The sequence below is a fragment of the Diospyros lotus genome, chromosome 6 (assembly GCF_014633365.1).
Source record: "Diospyros lotus cultivar Yz01 chromosome 6, ASM1463336v1, whole genome shotgun sequence".
Lineage (NCBI taxonomy): Eukaryota > Viridiplantae > Streptophyta > Magnoliopsida > Ericales > Ebenaceae > Diospyros > Diospyros lotus.
Window position 1 is genome coordinate 25,008,248 of NC_068343.1, and position 19,026 is coordinate 25,027,273.

The 19,026-nt window shown below is 36.6% G+C and overlaps 1 non-coding gene across 1 annotated transcript; it reads right to left on the reverse strand.

Annotated features, from left to right (window-relative positions):
- Nucleotides 1-488: 488 nt before the first annotated feature.
- On the reverse strand, nt 489-595 carry LOC127805369 (small nucleolar RNA R71). The gene has a single exon (XR_008024105.1). It is a non-coding gene; the product is annotated as a small nucleolar RNA R71 (small nucleolar RNA).
- Nucleotides 596-19,026: the final 18,431 nt, after the last annotated feature.

The window sequence follows — 19,026 nt, forward strand, 5'->3', positions numbered from 1 at the left end:
AAAAAGAAATAAAAAAATCAAGTTTTTAACTGTTGTGATATTCTATTTCTTCTTTGTAGATCACGTTGGAATCTCAACAAAACATGGGAGACAAAATTGTGGAGAAAAGGAATGGGCAAGCTAGAGCTTTAAGGGATTATGATATGCCCTCTATTCAAGGAACACCCTCTAGCATCACCAGACCAACCATAGGGGCAAATAATTTTGAGATTAAGCTAACTATTATTCAAATGATTCAGACCTCTATTCAGTTTAGCAGGTTATCGAACAATGACCCTAATGCTCACATGGATAATATTTTGGAGATTTGTGATACTTTTAAGGAAAATGGTGTCTCTAATGATGTGGTTAGACTTAGGCTATTTCCTTTTTCATTAAGACATAAAGCTAAGTGTTGGTTGAACTCTTTGCCTATAGGGTCCATTACAACATGGGATGATTTGGCATAGAAATTTCTTAATAAATTCTTTCCACCTATAAAAACTGTAAAGATGAGGAATGATATAACCAATTTCATGCAGGAAAACATGGAGAATTTATATGAAGCATGGAAGCAGTTTAAAGAGTTGTTAAGAAGATGTCCTCATCATGGGCTTCCAAAGTGGTTAGTGGTTCAAACATTTTATAATGGTTTAAATCATAACACCAGGATTACTATTGATGCAGCTGCAAGAGGAGTTTTAATGGGAAAAGAGATCGATGAAGCTTATGACCTTCTTGAAGAGATGTCTAACAACAGCTATCAATGGTCATCTGAAAGATCTATGCCAAGAAGAATAGCTAGAGTATATGAGATTGATGCGATGACAGCATTGAATGCAAAGGTAGATAATCTTTTTAAGAAAATCGACTAGTTAAATATTAACTCTATTCAATCTTGTGTGCAAGTATGTGAGATTTGCGCAGGTCCTCATGTTACCCATGAGTGTCAAGCTAGGATATCTTTTGTACCTCAACCATTTGAGTAAGTCAATTATGTGGCTAATCAAGGAGGAAGACAATTCAATCCCAATGCAAACACTTATAATCCAGGATGGAGGAATCACCTCATTTTTTCATGGTCTAATAATCAGAATGTGTTTAAGCCTCCAATAGGATTCCAACAGTAGGAAAAAAAGCCTTCATTGGAAGATTTAGTGGCTACCATGGCTAAGATGACTTCAGATTATATGGCTAGGACAAACACTATGTTTCAAAATCAACAAGCTACCATTAGAAATCTAGAAATGCAAATTGGTCAAATAGCCAATATGGTGAACAACAGAGCTCAAGGAATGCTGCCAAGCACCACATAAAATAATCCAAAAGAGAAGTGTAAAGCAATAAAATTGAGGAGTAGAAAGCAAGTGGGGCAAAAAAAAGAAGAAGAACCTAAACCAGAAGAAGCTGGACAGAATTTTTCAGAAACAGTCAATTGGGCCATCAGTGATCTTGATCGAAATGCAACTGAATAAAAAAAGTTAAAATTTGAAGATCAGTGGTCGATTGGAAACTACAAAGTGGAAAATAGTGCAGGAAGAAAAGAAGCAAAAAGAAGAGGAAGATGCAAGTCAGGTTGAAAATATGAAGAAATATGTCCCATTCCCTCAGAGATTACAAAAGCAAAATGAAGATAAGAATTTTCTCAAGTTTCTTGAAGTTTTTAAGCAATTGCACATTAGCATTCCATTTGCAGATGCTTTAGTGCAGATTCCTTCTTATGCAAAATTTTTGAAAGAAATTATATCAAACAAGAGGAAGCTAAAGGATTATAAGACCATTGCCTTGACTGAAGAATGCAGTGCTGTGATTCAGAACAAATTGCCTTCAAAACTCAAGGATCCAGGGAGCTTTTCTATTCCTTGCACTATTAGCAAAATTAATTTTGATAAAGTTTTATGTGACCTTGGTCCAAGTATTAATTTGATGCCTTTTTCTATTTTCAAGAAGTTTGGATTAAAAAAACCAACACCCACTATTATATCTCTTCAATTGGCTGATATAAGTATCAGATATCCAAGTAAAGTAGTGGAAGATGTCTGGGTAGAAGTAGATAAATTTATTTTTCCTATTGACTTCATTGTTCTAGACATGGAAGAATATTATGATATGCCCCTAATTTTAGGGAGATATCTTCTTGCCACAGGGAAAGCTTTGATTGATGTCCAGCAAGGAACACTTAGCCTTATAATTTATGATGAGACAGTTACTTTCAATGTGTTTAAGGTTAGGAAACATTTTAATGACAATGAAAAAAAAGTTTTAAGGATAGATGGCATTGATGATTCAGTAAATAAATTAGATGAGCCTATAGAAAATTCCATTACTAACTTTTTTGATGAGCAGGAAAAAATTTTAAATGCCAAGAACAAGGCCGTGGTCATGGGCTATTTGGGAAAAAGGGAAAAAGGTTGTCCATCCAAAAGAGACAAATTGGTACCTTTGGATGTTTCTTCTTCTTCTTCTTCAAAAGCCAAGCCAGGTCATGAAAAGGAAAAATTGATAAGGGTGCTTAGAGAGCAAAAGAAGGGAATTGGATGGAAAATTGCTAACATTCAAGGAATAAGTCCATCAACCAGCATGCACAAAATTTTAACGGAACAAGGATTCAAGCCTCCATGAAGATGGAAACTTAGTCAAGCAAATGACTATAAACAAATGCTTCTTAGGAGGCAACCCAAGCTCTTTTTTTTTTTCTTTTTTTTTTATTATTTCATTTTAGTTTTGTTGAATAAATATGACCAATAACCCATACTTGTGATGTTGTGCAGGTTCAAAAGAAAGGAAAATAAAGTTGATTCGGTTTGGACTGGTATGGGTATTCGTAGTGTTCAATTATGTGTCTAGGGGAGTATTCATTTTCATTCTCTTTTTTCTTTGTCTTTCATATTGAGGATAATGTGTTAAATAAGTTTGGGCGGTGGAATTATTAATTGTTGATATGTAACAACCCGTTAGGGGGTCTAGAAGTTTTCGAGTATTTTATTTTGGGTTCAAAATTTTTTGCTTTAATTAATTAAGGGTTGAAAATATTTTTCTTTACTTATGGAATGAAGAGTAAGTGAAAATGAGAATTTGGTAGCCTATTTAAATGGAATCTAGAATTTATGGGGGAAAGCCTAAGTGAATTGGGCTATTGAGATGTGTCTAAAATTTTAATTAAATTATGAATGGGCTTAGATGTTGAGAATTAATTGGATCAATGAGTTGGGCTAGGGAATGACCCACAGTATGGGCTGAGCCCAATTGGGAAATGAGATTTGAAATTTTTGAAAGAAAATCATAATAATTAAATTGGCTAACAAATGTCAATAGTGCCCTTGGTCTTCCTTTTGACCATTGTAAAGGTGAGGGCCAATCAAGTAATCTGTCATGGAATGCAAGGGTAGAGCTGCAACCATCTCTTTATCCCCTCTGTTACACCAAGCATTTCCTCCTTAGTGTATCATTTCTGGCGTCCAACGTCCCCACCTATATTCTTTCCTTATTTGTCTATAGCTTTATCTTCAACCTCATCTTCTTCTTCTTCCTATTCAGCATCTTTCTTCTTCTTCGCTGTTCAATTGTTGTTGCGGCGTGGCTTCCATTTCGCTAATGGAGGCATCTTCATCAGGCAAGTTCTTCTTGCACTCCCCTTTGATTTTCAGTGCAAGTTCCTTGATATATCTTCTTATATCCTTATGCAAGCTAGCCTATATCATCTTCTGCTGATACTATTGTTGTGTTCATGTTAGCTCGTTGTATTCATTTTAGCTCACTATGTTCAGCCTCTGTTTCTGTATCTCTTTGTGGGTCTCCTTGTGGTCTCAAAATGGGGTTTATTTTCACCCCAAACTTTCTTTATGAATGGCATTTTATATAGCTAGGTGAGGATGGGAACCTTTGCTCGTTTTACATCCAAAGAAGCAGTGTTAAATGTATATATATATATATACGTGTATATCATATTCGAATGAGCCCGCCATCCAAATGCCTCTTATATTTATATGTGCTATGTCGGAATGTAAAATGCTAAGTCATCTGCCACTCATTCGAATGATTTCATTAAGGTATTTGGAGGTCTCGTATCAACAACAAAAGCTCAACTGAGAATATATACTGTTCACCCATATATGAGACCCACTTGTAAATACACATATACAACATGCGTAATGAGATGATACCTCTCACAGATTTGTAAAGCTTATTCGAGCCAGGCCCTGCCTAGCCAATGTACCACGTATTTATGCTTAAACAGTCGTTTGAGTGCCCTGATCTATTCGGCCAACCCACCTATATATATATATATATGCATGTACGGTTGCATTTATGTTCTAGCGAGCTCTTCCCACGAGCTTTTCCCTCAAGCCTTGGCTGTGAGCCCATACCGGGCTCTTTCCGCTCGTCCTTTCTGTGATCTCTCTCTGTAAGCCGCGAGGTCATGACCTTGAGCTCGTTCTGAGCTCTTCCTTTCCGCGAGCTCTCCCAAGCTCTCTCTGTAAGCTGCAAGCTCATGACCTCGAGCTCGTTTCGAGCTCTTTCCACTTGTCCTTTTCTCAAGCTGTCTCCGTAAGCCGTGAATCATCATGACCTCGAGCTTGTCCCGAGCTCTTCCCATAAGCCCTTGATTGCGAACTCTCTGCTCACACCCCATTCATTTACATTCCTTGAACTTAAGTAAATGTTTGTATTTTCCTTAATTTATATTTTACCTTTCATTTACTTTAATACATAAATGTAAATAAGAAAGTACCCCCTATTTGGATTCAATAAAAATATCAAAAAAATTAAAATCCATAACAATAAAAAATAGAATTTTGGTTTTAGTACAAACTCGAGAAATTGCGATTTTACCACCCTCGAAATACATAGCTTATGTTTCTTGAAAAAATCATTAAAAATCATTCTTACAACAATGAATGTTAGTTATCAAAATACCGGGAGTTAGTTTGTCAAAATGAAAACATTTACAAAAAAATTGTTCTAGATGGTCCTTCGCCTTAGAAAAATTTTAGATTTGTTTTGACCATCAATTTCACGTGGTGTGGTCATTCTGATTATATGGGGACTAATCATGAATTTGAGCTATGAGCACAAATGCAAGTAAATGCATATTGTCACTAGTTAAATGAAATCACAACAATCATATGATGGGAAAAATAGTTATGAAATTTATAATACTCCTCAGCTGATGAATCCAGATTTAATATTAAATAGCATCTCTCAGAAATTGTTCCTATGTTATAAATTATATCAAGCATTTATGTGTCATAAATTACATCTTGAATGTGGTAAACGGTATGAAGTAAGATATGTTGAATTTATCTGATGATGAAAAAATACCCGGTATGGTTAAATGATGTTGAAAGTATGAATATTGCGGAAACAAAAATTTAAATGCATGTGGTTGACAAATGCATACCTGATGCATACATGTACATGTTGCATATAGATATGTTTTTCACACCTATTATTTTGCGCGGAAGGAGAAAGGATACCCTAGAGCACCTAGCGCGGGACGAGGTGGCCATAGCCCGATAGATTGGCTTTATATTTATTTGTGAGGTTTTATTGAAACTATGCCCTTTTGCATGCATTGATTTATTTGCTTGTGATCTGGGGAGATCGATATTGATAATGAGATGATGCACTCTTGCATGTATTGATTGATGGCTTGCAAGCCTGTGAGAATTGATAATGACATTGAAATTTATGCACAAATGCATAGTGATACATGGTGACATGATATATTAAGTTGAATTGATGAATTCATGAATTATGAATCTTGTATATAATTGTAGAGTCCTTGATTACTCTTCTTGGTGTCATCATGTTCTTGGATCCTATATATTGTTCCCTACTTCTTGAACTTGCTGAACCTTGTGACTCACTTGATCTTCTTTGCCATTTCAGGTGAAGAAAATAATGTTATTGGGGGCGAATCCAATAGGACTACAGCCTAGGGATAGTGGTGCACGGAGACGCGTCCTAACTTCAAAGATCCTAGTTAGTGATTTGGTGAGGATTATAGTGATGAGGATTTATGTTATTGGCATTTGAACCTCTTATTATTTTGTATGGCCATCGAGTCTAGAGTCATGAGATATTGAAAATGTAATTAAATCTCATTTAAATTTTCACTGCTAGAAATGAAATGAGTTGTTATTTAAGTTCAGTTTTGTTCTATATTATCTATGTAGTAACCTTTTTTCAAGTATTCTATGCTAAGCGAGAATACTTGGAAGCAGGCCGTACATGATATATGATATTTGTTTTGCTTGGGTGTTTTTGATATGAAATTTTTTTACGAAACTTATATCAGGTGCATATTTAGCTAACTCCTAAACTAGAAAATTTTGTGAAAGATAAAATAAGCAGAACTTGTTATTTGGAATCATGATTTGTATTTGGATTATTTATTGTGTTTAACATTAAAACTCTGATTTGGAATGGGCAATATCTTATAAAGTAAGATTAAGTATACTTGGGTTCTAAGATCATTGAAGTACTTGTTCTTTGCAAAGTTGTGTAAGTTGTGTGACTATACATGAAAGACAAATGTAATGCTTTTCTTGTGATTGTTCCTTCTAAGCTAGGCCTAAACAGGGTTTAAGTAAATAGGGTGACTGATGTTGAGCGAGATGGAGCATAAAATGCACTCGTTCAGTTAAAAAGAAAAAACGAGATGGAGGATAAAATGCACTCGTTCAATTAGAAAAAAAAAAAATAGAGATAGAAAGAGAGAGAATAAGAAAAAAAAGAAACCCTACTTTGCTACCTTTGTTTGTAGTAGTGAAAGGGATTGTTACAAGAATGGTTGTTGCACTATTCGATCGTGCGGGGTACATGACAAAGCATTATTGAGTTTAGAATTTTGTATGGATTTTTTAACTTAGGAATGCAACTATGCTTAATTTTCTTTATTTGCTTTTGTTGCATTCTGGATTGAGAATTTAAATGTGGGCATAACGAAGGATTTGAATGTGATGAATGATTCCAACCATAAATTTTGTGCTTTGAGTGTAGAAATTTTTTTCTTTGCTTGAGGACAATCAATAATTCAAGTTTGGGGGTATTTGATGTGAGAATTTATTTACATATTTATTGGCCATAATTGAGTAGTATTTTTAATATTTTATACGTGTTTTACTTAGAATTATCTAGTATTTTGAGTTTCTTTTACATATATTTAATTTCTAGTAATTCTTGTTATTTTGCAGAAATACTATTTAGTATTTGGGTTAAAAATAAAATAAAAAAAGAAATTATAAAATTAATATTTTAAATTAATATTATAATATAAATAAAAAAAAGTATTATAAATAATTAATATTATAATATAATTAAAGTTAATATAATTAATAATATATTAAATATTATATTTTATTATATTATATATTATATATTATATTATAAAGTGGCGTGAAGATAGCGTGAACATGGAGGAGTAGGGTTCCATACCCATATATATTTTATAATATAAAAAGGTTATGGGGGGATGGAATTGAGAAGACAGAGGCTGGGCAGAAATTGGAAGCAAGGCGTGGGCACGTGAAGGAATGAGGCAATTAACAGAGAGCAATAAGAGAATGGCGAACACATGAAGGTCGCTTGCGCAATTGTAGCGGTGCAGGGAGCTCCAATTTTCCTTTTAATTTCTGTTTTTATTTTTATGGATTTCATTAATTTCATCATGAAATAATTTTATTTAACTAGGGTTTGAGATGAAGCTTGTTATGAATTATTAATTTTTATTGATTGGGCTTCCTATCATGATTTCAATTATTTATTACTTGTTCTTAATGCGATTGAATGATTTAACCATCATTTAATTGATTTTATATTATGATTTGAGACCAAGAGGTGATTTTCATAATAGATTGAAGTAATAAATTTCATAAGATAAATAGTTAATAAGAGATTTGATATTTGAATCTTACGAGGGATAATGAATTAGAAGTTAACAATGAACTTTGATTTGTTATAACTATTGGGAAATAGGTTGATTGTTAACAAATTGAGATTTAATTAAGTTAGTAAATCTTGGGAAAAAAACTAACCAATTTAGATATTCACCCCCAATGAATTGATAGAAACCCAATTGATTAAAAATTAAGACGAATTAATAAGTTGATTCGAAACACCCTAGTTGCCTCCATTTTATCCAAGTTAAGTTTTCTTAAATTTGCGTTTAATTTTAATTCTCATTAGTTTAATTTATTCAAATTCATCTTCTTTTTATAATCTAAATAATATTAAAGTTAATCAAATTTTGGTACTTAATCCAATCTTTGTAGGATCGACACTCTTACTTATTCATTATATTACTTGCGCAATTCGTACGCTAGCGAATTAGCCTAACAGGGTGTAATGCATAAGTAAATAAAGCATTAAAGAGCATGTAAATGCAAAAATGCAATGCAAAATGGGTAGTCTTCCATACCCTCATAACCTCCATAGGTTAAGGCATCAACCAACCCTTCCCACAACACTAATCCTCCATATGGCCATAGGCACGCTAGAATTCATATCATGCAAGTGTTAACCATTACATGCAACTCATAAGAAAAACATTTACAAATGTATGCAAAACCACCACCCTTGGGGTTATCCCTTACATGGCTCAAAGCTTCATCTCTACCACGAGTAAGAACGCCTTTGTCATTGGGATGAATACCTTTGAATTTTGAGTTGCCTTTAGGTTGATATGTGGTCGATATAGCTTTAGGGAATGGTTAGATTATGATATTGTAATAAAAGAACCTTATTGTTGTATGTAATCTTATTGATGACGCTCCTTAAGTTGGTTAAGGTATTAGTGGTCATAACGTGGTTCAGTTGAGGTGATAGATTGGGGAGATGTACTAGTGTGTTAAGTCAAGTATGATGCGTAGTACATTTAGACTTGTGGGAATACTGAAAAATGATGATATGGAATGTCCTTGAAGAGATGTTGGGTAATATCATGAGAGTTCTGAGCGTATCTTGAGGACATGGATTGAATGCGAATTTCGAGAATAAAATTCTATTAAGGAGAGGAGAACTGTAATATCCCAAAATTTTGGAGACAATAATAATTATCAAATTTCAGTATTTGAGGATTTAAGGAAACAAAATAATAATAGAAATAATGTAGATAATAACAATAATCATAATAATAATAAAGAGTAAATCAAATTAACTTAAAATTAATTTAAATTAAATTAATATGTTTATATTTGTGTGGTTGTGCGCGTGTGCTTGGAGGCCAAGTATTGCACAGTGGTCTTTTCTTTGAAGCTAAAACAGAAAAGAAAGAGAAAGAAAGAGCTCGTGAGTGAGCAAGGAGCTGAGAGATTGGGAGAGGGAGAGAGCTCGGCCAAGTGATGGAGAGAAGGAGATTAGGAGAGAGCTTGTGGCTGAGGGCTGGCCGGAGGCAACCGGGTGCAGCGTGAGGTGGCGCTGGTAGCGTGCTGCTGCGGCCGCCGGTGGCCATGGCCAATGCAGAGCAAGGTAGCAGCAGCGTAGGGGGGGCAGCTAACGACGACAGCCTTGCAACGATGCGGTGCGGTCAGTGGCGGTGCGTTCGTTAGTGAGGTCGGTGGCGACCAGAAGCAAGCAAAGCCGCGACCATGGCCACGAGCTCCGTAGTTGAGCGAGGAGGCAACACGGGCAGCAGCGCGCGACCGTCGGTGGCGGCGTCGATAGTGGAGGTGGCTGAAGGTGCCGTTGGCAGGGACGGCGACGGCTGGTGGGGCTAGGCAGCGGTGGGTGGCCACTGGTGCGCGTAGGGAAAGAAGCGCGGGGAAGAAAAAGAAGAAAAGATAAAGAAAGGAAAGAAAAAGGAAGAAAATATGAAGAAAAATGAGGGGATTTCGGGATTGTCTACGTGGGTAAAAATTATTAAAAGCATTATATGTTTAAGAATGCTATACGACTAAATTATTTATATTACACGGTTAGATTTACTTAATGTATGATTTTATTAATTGCTAGGAAGCGTTGTACTTCGCAGCAAGAGCATGGTGAAGGAGAGAATCGGTCGAATAAAGGCAAGCTCTTAACCCTCTCCTCCTGTTCTTTAATTCTCATGAGAGACTCTGTGGTTTCTCATATTTTCCCCCCCCCCCTTACGCCAAATCGGCGTCTAGCATTATTTATTGAGTTATTATTCATTTGGTAGGATTTAAATTAAATCCGGGATTGCTAGAACTCTATTTGTTGTGAGCCTATGGGGGTTTGTACCGCCCCCACTCCTCTTGGGAATGATGTTGAACCCAACTTGGGGATTAGGTTCTTAGTGGTACGAGTTTATTTATGGATATCTCGGGTATGAATCGATTAGAGCTATCAAGCAGTGGGGCAGGGGTTGGTTGTTTGGTGACGTGGAGTAAACTATTGTATGGCCCTGAAGTGGACCATCAGATGGACACTCCTAGTCACTGACCATTGACCAGTGCCAGACACTACTGACTAGCTCTACCATTATATTATTTTCTACATGATTTGGTATATTGAATTATCGTTCATGGTTTGATATGCACATGGGTACGGGTTGCATGATGGGGTATTCATTTACTAAGTATGTTGTGACACGAACATCCTAGCATGGTTAGATTGCATCTGGGATGAGCATATGCATCACGTGTGATTTACGATGTGGGCAGAGCATGACCTGATGCCTGGATGTATAGGCGCTATTGTATCATGTTGATGCTGACTATGCCATTGCATTTTTATGTGCATTGCATGGTTACCAACAGTTCACTAGTCTCAGACGGGAGGACCGTTCTAAGGGAGCCTACAACTCGGTTATTCTACAGCTCAGGTGTCGGGAGGACCGACGTGAGCACACTGGTGATGGAAGCACCAACCCGGGATGGCGCGCACAGGTTTGTTAGAGATATATGTTGCCTTTCAAGGCCGACTGGTTGGTATGGGACTTGGGTGCCATGTGTCTTGTGTGGGCCCGAAGGACCAATACATGCTTTTATTTATGCTTGTATACTTTGTTGAGTGTCTCATGGCTTGTGTGTGCTTGGGGATTGGTGTTCTGGGGAGAGTTTATTGGATGTGTTCAGCCTACTGCCTTTCTTTCTCTATGCTTGTTGAATTTCTCAACTCACTTTGCTTTCCATCATTTCAGGTAGTGGTAGCGTGGGTCAAAGGCAAGGGAGTCAGCATCTACCGGCATAGTCGGTATGGCGTACAGGCAGCTTCGTCAATCCCCGTCAACTCTGATGTTTGAGTAGGATTTACTCTATTAGTTTTGACAGTGCCTAGTTATTCCTCGTATCTCATGTATGTTGGCATAGGAGTTTGTATGCATTTATTTATCTTGTGACCGCTATGTTAGCGAAGTCCCCGTAGTGCATGCATGTCTTTAGCTTTGCTTCCGCTGTTCTTATTTTTGTGTATGCATGCCACGGTAGTTTCTGTCTTGTGTTTTATTCTTTCTCCTTCCATAGGCGCTCTCGTTCGGGTAGTCCGGGTGGTTGGGATATCCAAGCGGGGGTGCTTACAGAGTCATTCGAATGAGGATCGAGCAATTAAGATGGAAGGCAGTGATAGAAGAAAATCAAAGACATTGGAATGAACCCTACAATCATTCGAATGAATTCTTCAAGAAATTCGAATGTGAAGATCATCGGGAATACATTCGAATGAGGTTGGCCTAATTCGAATGTGAAGCAGTAATTCAATAAGTCAAGGTAATTCATGTAGCCCAAGATCATTCGGATGAAAATAAGGACATTCGAATGTTGCCAAAGTCATTCGAATGTGTAGAAGAAATCAAAGAGTAAAATTAGAAATTCATTCGAATTTGGCTACTGTTGCATTCGAATGACAGAGGAAATCGTTGTGCAAATGAACAGTAAACATGAAATTCATTCGAATAAGCCTTGAACTCATTCGAATGATGCAAGCAGCCAAAGGAAATCAAGCCAGTTATTCGAATGTCTCTGCTCACTCATTCGAATGATCACCCGAAGCAAGCCTTCAGAAGCGTAAATGAACATGATGGCATAATCCGTGAACTTTTTGAACAACTTTTCACCAAGTGGCCCCCCTCCTCCATGCGCGACAAGTTTAAAAGTGGATGATCCTCCTCGGAATCAAGGCAGTAGGGACAAGAACATAAATCTCTTTTTGTGTTTAGAACCAGATAGGAATCAATAACATAGTCTTTACATTTTGCGTGTCTGTCTATACTTTTTAGCATTCCAGTTCTCGTTATTTTGTTTTGTTCTTCGAGTTTACCATAAGTTCAATACCAGTCGTAGTTTTGTTCAAGTATTCAATGCAACAGTAGTTTCATTTTCTAGTTATTGTTATTGTTTGCCTCTATTTTATTCATCATTTTATTCATACAAGTTGTTTTATTTTCCATAAAGATGAGCAGCTAACTCTAAACTTTGGGCAAGGCAAGGACAGTGTCCAATGCCTCTGATTTTCCAAAGTAGCCGAACTTCATGTGTTCAATAGCAGAAACCAAGAAAGCTTGAGAGTTGTTCTTCATTTAACACTTTAGGCTTGGATTGATTCTTATGCCTAACTTAGAGTCTTCATGCCATATATGAAGGTTACTTAACCTGGAAATGTCCTCATACCCAAGTTGAACGATTATCTTTGCAAAACATTATTTACACACTGATTTATGATAGTTACTTGATAAAGAATCCTCCATGCCATGTATGGGGATTGCTTAACCTAGAGTTATCATTATCTCAATTGTGTACTTAATGACTAAACCTCAAGCAATCTAAATATTTTGTTATACTTAAGTAAGCTATATGGAATCAATTGAGCTTGGCAGTTGAATTGTCTTAACCCAAGATTTCTCCATATCCAGACTTCAGATTATCATCATCAATCTGAACATTTCTTATATTCTTTAAGCTGATTGATTGGGTGTGATTACCTCCTTTCATGAGTAATCTCCTTGAGAATCGACCCAGTCTTACCCAAAAAATTTAATATTCTACTACGATTACACTCGTGCACTGGCGAGTCTAAATGCCTCACTCTTTTTGATAATTTGAGCAGTTAAATGATCTGTGTTATAACTAGAAAAGGTATAAAAAGTGACAATACAGGGTTAGACACGAGGAATAACCTCACACAGTAAAAAATAAGAGAGTAAATCCCTCTCAAACATCAGATTTAACTAGGGTTGACGGGGAAATGACGGGGACTGACGAAATTGCTTGTACACCATACCAACTCTACCGCTAGATGCTATCTCTCTTGCCCTTGACCCGCGCTACCACTACCTAGAATAATGGAAATCAAGGTGAGTCGAAAGCCTCAGCAAGCATAAGGAAAGAAAGGTAGTAAGCTGAACATATCCAGTAAACTCTTCCTAGAACACCAACCCCCAAGCACACACAAGCCACGAAATGCCCAACACAGTATAAAAGCGTAAATAAAAGTACATATCAGTCCTCGGGGCTCACACAAGACACATGGCACCCAAGTCCAATACCAACCTGTCGTTGCCCTGAAAGGCAACATATACCTCCACAAACCTATGTGCGTCGTCCCGGGTCGGTGCTTCTGTCACCTGAGTGCTCTCGTCGGTCCTCCTGACACCCGCGCTATAGAATAGTCGAGCTGTAGGTTCCCTCGAAACGGTCCTCCCATCCGAAATCTGTGAACTGTCGGTAATAATGAAATGTACATAAAAATACAACAGCGTAGTGAGCATCAACGTGATACACTGGTGCCCATATATCTAACCATCAAGCCATGCTCCGCCCACATAGTAAATCACACGCGATGCATATGCTTGTGCCAGATGCAATCTAACCATGCTAGAATGTCCGTGTCCAAGCATACTCAATAAATGAACACCCCAACGTGCATCCCATACCCATGTGCATATCAAATCATGAACGGTAATACAACATATCGAATCATATAGAAAATCACATAATGGAAGAGCTAATCAGTAGTGTCCAGCACCGGTCAACGGTCAATGACTAGGAGTGTCCACCTGAAGGTCCACTTCAGGGCCGTACAATAGTCTACTCTAACGTCACCAAACAGCCAACCCCTACCCCATTGCTCGATAGCCCAAGCGAACCCACACCCGAGAAATCCATAAATAAACCCGCACCTCTAAGAACCTAGCCCCCAAGTTGGGTTTAGCATCATTCCGAAAGGAATGGGGGGGTACAAACCCCCGTAGGCACGCAACAAATAAAACCCCAACGAGTCTCATATTTAATTTAAATTAATTCGTGCTAATAAAATCCTAGATTCGTATAATTAATACGCAAAATAGAAACAAATTAAGGAAAGGCGTGGGATTCATAAAATGGAATGAGCTCACAAAGGTAGAAGGGAGCTTACCTTTATTTAGCTATTTCCAGCGTTTTCAAGCTCGCACGCCACCAAATTAATACACGCTACAAATTAACATAAGCTCCCAAAATTAACCAAATAGCACCCAAAATCAAATTCCAACCATATAGAATGATTAATACATATTTCTCTACTCACCTAGCTAATTAAACATCGATTAAATCAAGTTTAATCTTCAATTTTTTCCCAAATTTTCCCACTGGTGCACCTTCTTCTTCTCAAAATTTCTCCTCTTCGTTACTACCCAATTCCTCCAATTTCTGCTGCAAATTACAGCTTAAAAAGCAAGAGAAAGGGGACCACTAGCGCCTGTCGCGTGGCAGCCCCAATTCACCCACCGCCTTGCCCAAAATGACACCATTTTGGGCAAAGTTTTAACTGAAAATTCAGCTAAACTCCCCTCCAGCATGCGCAAGCCCCAGGCCTCGAACTTGTGGCTTGCTGCAAGCCCCCACGCTTGCGCGACCCCTCGCTCTAGCCATCACCTTTAACCTATATGCGCTCCAATTAAATTTAAAGTAACTCTCAGCCACTTTTGGAATTTATAGTTAGACCCCCCCTAACTTTCGAAAATTATCACATGCACCCCAGATATTAATAACACTTATACCCTAACACTTTCCAAATAATACCTACCCACCAAAAATAAAATAATTGGATATTTTTCTTTAAATTAACCTAATAAATAATTGTTTCCACCTACCATTAAATAATTCAACATCTCCTATATTACCCAAATATTTTAATTAATTACCCCTAATTTCCTATTTCCTAAAAACAACATAAACTATTATTTTTCCTTAAATCTCTAAATACCCAATAACGACCTCAACACTGATATTTATAATTATTATTTATCTTCAAATTTCGGGATGTTACAGAGACTCTAGGTGAGCCCCGAGCCTTGACATGCAAAGCTTGAGCGAATATATACGCAGTTGCTTGAAAGGGTTATCCACAGATTACCTAAAATGGAAATACTCATGGCACAAAGCAAGGCATGGCACAAAGCCACATGGTAGTGGCGAAGGTCGCATGGGGCGAACATGGGGAACGACATTGCATGATTGGCGTGCTAGGGCGCTCATGGGGCCATGCATGGTTGAGTGTGGGGTGCGCAAGGTGTGGCCAAGTTCATTTGGGACTCTTCGGGACCAAGTCACTTGATGACCCAAATGGGTCTCCAGGACCTAGATGGGTTTTTGGGTTAAGTCATTGGGTGACCCAATTGGGGCTTTGGGGGACTCGAGAGAGTCTTCGGGGCTAGATGGGTCTGCGGGGCCACTCATGGCTAAGGCTGGCGCTACAAGGCGCTAGGTGTCCGTTATAAGGAATCTCTTGGACATTCGAAATGGCCTCAAAAGGCTAAGAAAGGGGCATTAGGGCGCGGTTGACCCCTTTTACAAGGCCAACCGCCTTGGCCTTTCTCTCTCCTCTTATATATATGTGTGTGTGTGTGTGTGTGTGTGATATATTTTGATATATTTGGCTTTTTCCCTTGGCTTTAAAGGGTGGTACCCCGATGGGTGAACATTCAGCCACGGGCACACTTCCCAAGGACTATGGCACGTATCCCGATGACTTCTCAAGGGGAATTGTCTCAAAAGCCATGCCACAACACTATTGTCATTACTATCAAAGCAAATAGCAACTCCGCAACTTGAAGTTCGATACTCTAAACTTAACATCTCTATTGAAAATAAATATTAATATAAATAATAGACAATAAAGAAAATTACCTCTTGAATTGAAATTCTATTTTCCTTATAATAAACATCAATGTTGGCGGAAAGAGTCAAGGAATGACAAATTTGGAAAATAGAGGGATGTAATTGAGGATTTATAGAGAGGAGATGAATGAGATGCAAGAAACATTGGATAGAGAGAGGTGACATCAGAGATGTCGGACAGAGAAATGAGACATTGGATGAGACGCCAAAAGAAGAGATGAGACACAAGAGAAATTGGATAGAGAGAAATGACACATAAGGATAGAAAATGAATTTCACTTCATTTCTTACCCCTATCAAACGCACTATAAATGGTATTAACTATTAAAATAAATGTGTTATCTATTTCATTAAATTTCTTATAGGCCGGGGGTGCACAAGAAACGTGGCATGCCCCTATTTGCCTGGTCCACCATTGGTACCGGTGAACCGAATCCAGCATAGAGCTTCTCATTTGGGTATTTGCTTGAATCGGAATTTCATTTGATTTGAATATCAATTATTAGTATATTGGAGTCTTAAGCAAATTGAATCAGGAAGCCACTTGGTGGCCCCTGATCCCTATCTGCGTTTCCGTTTCTACCACCGTCTCTATATTTGAATATCAGTTATTACACCTGTTTTCCGGTGTCGGCTAATAAAGCATTAAAGCATGGTATCTGGATGATATTTCTATTCTCTCTCTCAACATTTCACGCAAGGCACGCCACTCTAAAGGATTGATTCCTTTCATCTTTTTCAGCGAATCCTCCTACAGAATTGTCGTCCCCTCTATGAGCCAAATAGGCAACGCGTGCAAGTAAAGCTACAAAGGTATTCGATCAAAAAAAAAAAAGCTACAAAGGTAAATGGCGTCTGAATAACGCTCGGCGCCCATACTTTCCACATCAATCTAATCGTAAATGTAATACTAGGTGAGGATCTAAGTTCCATTGACCTAAGTAGAAAATAGATATAATATGAAATGAAAATAAGAAAAAATATTTTTTAAGAAAATAAAAAATAAAAATGTAAGTAAATGTGTAAATAAAAAAATATAAAAGTTTCTTTATAAATATAATTTTTAATATGAAAACTATAAAAAAATAGTTATTCAATTTAAAAAAAAATAAATTCCACAATATATTTAAACAAATTTTGAAAATAAATTCTAAAAAAATTAAAAATTTGAATTTGAGATGGAAAAAATGTCATCTATATTCATGGATAGAAATTCATTTTTAAATTAAAAATATGTTTTCGATATTTTTCTACGGCCATAAAAAGTTTCTAAAATTACAAAAATAATTCAAAAATATTTCTTAACTTTTTAAAAATAACAATATTTCAAAAACAACGATATGACTCCTCCAAAAAATTTTCATACATCATAGGCCATGTTCTAGTCCCATGGACACTGTTTGTAAGTTTTATGGATTAATATTATGAGTCTTAGCCATATTCTTCTTCACTCAGATAACAAAGAGTTGCCAAACTTGTTTTCTTGATTTTAGGATGAAAAAGACTTATGACTTAATAAGATAGCTTATTTGTGCTAACGAATCCTATGACTTTTATTGGGTTGTCGAGATCAATAAGACAAACCTTAAAGGTGTGTTTGATTGAAATTATTTTTCATGAAAAATATCGCATCGATAAAAAAAATTTCATACTTATATCTTTGATTACTTAATATTTTTCATAAAAAAAATTTATGTTACAACATATTGAGATATATTTTGGCTCATTTTTCATAAAAAATTAAAAATTTTTATGGTACAATACATTGAGATATATTTTGGCCCATTTTTTATAAGAAATTATAATTAGGGAGATGAAAATTATTTTTCATAAAATTAATTTTTTTTTTTTCTTTTTCTAATCAACCATACCCTAAGTGGAATAAAGAGCTAAGCACCATCTACCAACACGCTAGATGCCATTGAGTATGTCATCTTACTCTTTTTAGTAAACAACAACAACAACATATCCAGTCTTTATCTCACTATGTGGGGTCGGCTACATGAATTCTAGACTTCCATATATTTCTGTCTTTTGTCATATACTCATTTAGATCCATATATTTCATATCAAATTTTAATGTCTCTCCCAAAGTCTTCTTGGATCTACCTCTACCTCTTTTTGTGACTAATTGTTCCATTTCATCAACTCTCCTCACAGGAACGTCTCTTAGTCTCCTTCTCACATGACCAAACCATCTTAGTCTAGTCTTTCTCATCTTCTCCTCGATTGGCACTACTCCTACCTTATTACGAATAACTTCATTTCTAATTTTATCCTTTCTTGTATGTCCGCACATCCATCTTAACATCCTCATCTCCGCTACACTCGTCTGTTGCTCATGCTGGTATTTGACTGCCTAACATTCTGAGCCATACAGCAAGACTGGTCTTATAGCTGTCCTATAAAATTTTCCTTTCAATTTTAATGGGATTTTACCATCACATAACACCCCCGATGCATTTCTCCATTTTAGCCAACCTGCCTTAATTTTATGTGCGACATCTTTGTGGATTTCTCCATCTTTTTGAATCACTGATCCCAAATATCGAAAATGGTCTTTTCTTTGTAAGATTTGGTCTTCTAATTTTATTATAACATCATCCACTCTTGCATTTTTATTAAATTTGCATTTCATATATTATGTTTTCTTTCTACTTAATTTAAATCCCTTAGATTCTAAATTGTTTCTTCACGAGTGAAAAACTAAATTTGAGGAGAGAAAAAAAAGCTAAAAGAGAGAGAGAGGTATAAGGTAACATTGTGAATCAGAATTCTTGAGAAAATTTGAAATATATATTATTTATAATAGAATAAATATTGCCTTATTGCATCCCCATTCAACTCTATATCTTAAAAAAACTTTTATAAATTAATCACATCATCATCAAATATAAATAAAATTAAATATTTAATCAGCAACGTCAAATAACTCACGAAAGGAAATAAACCTGCCAATTTACTCCTTTTTTTATTATGAATGACGTCAAGA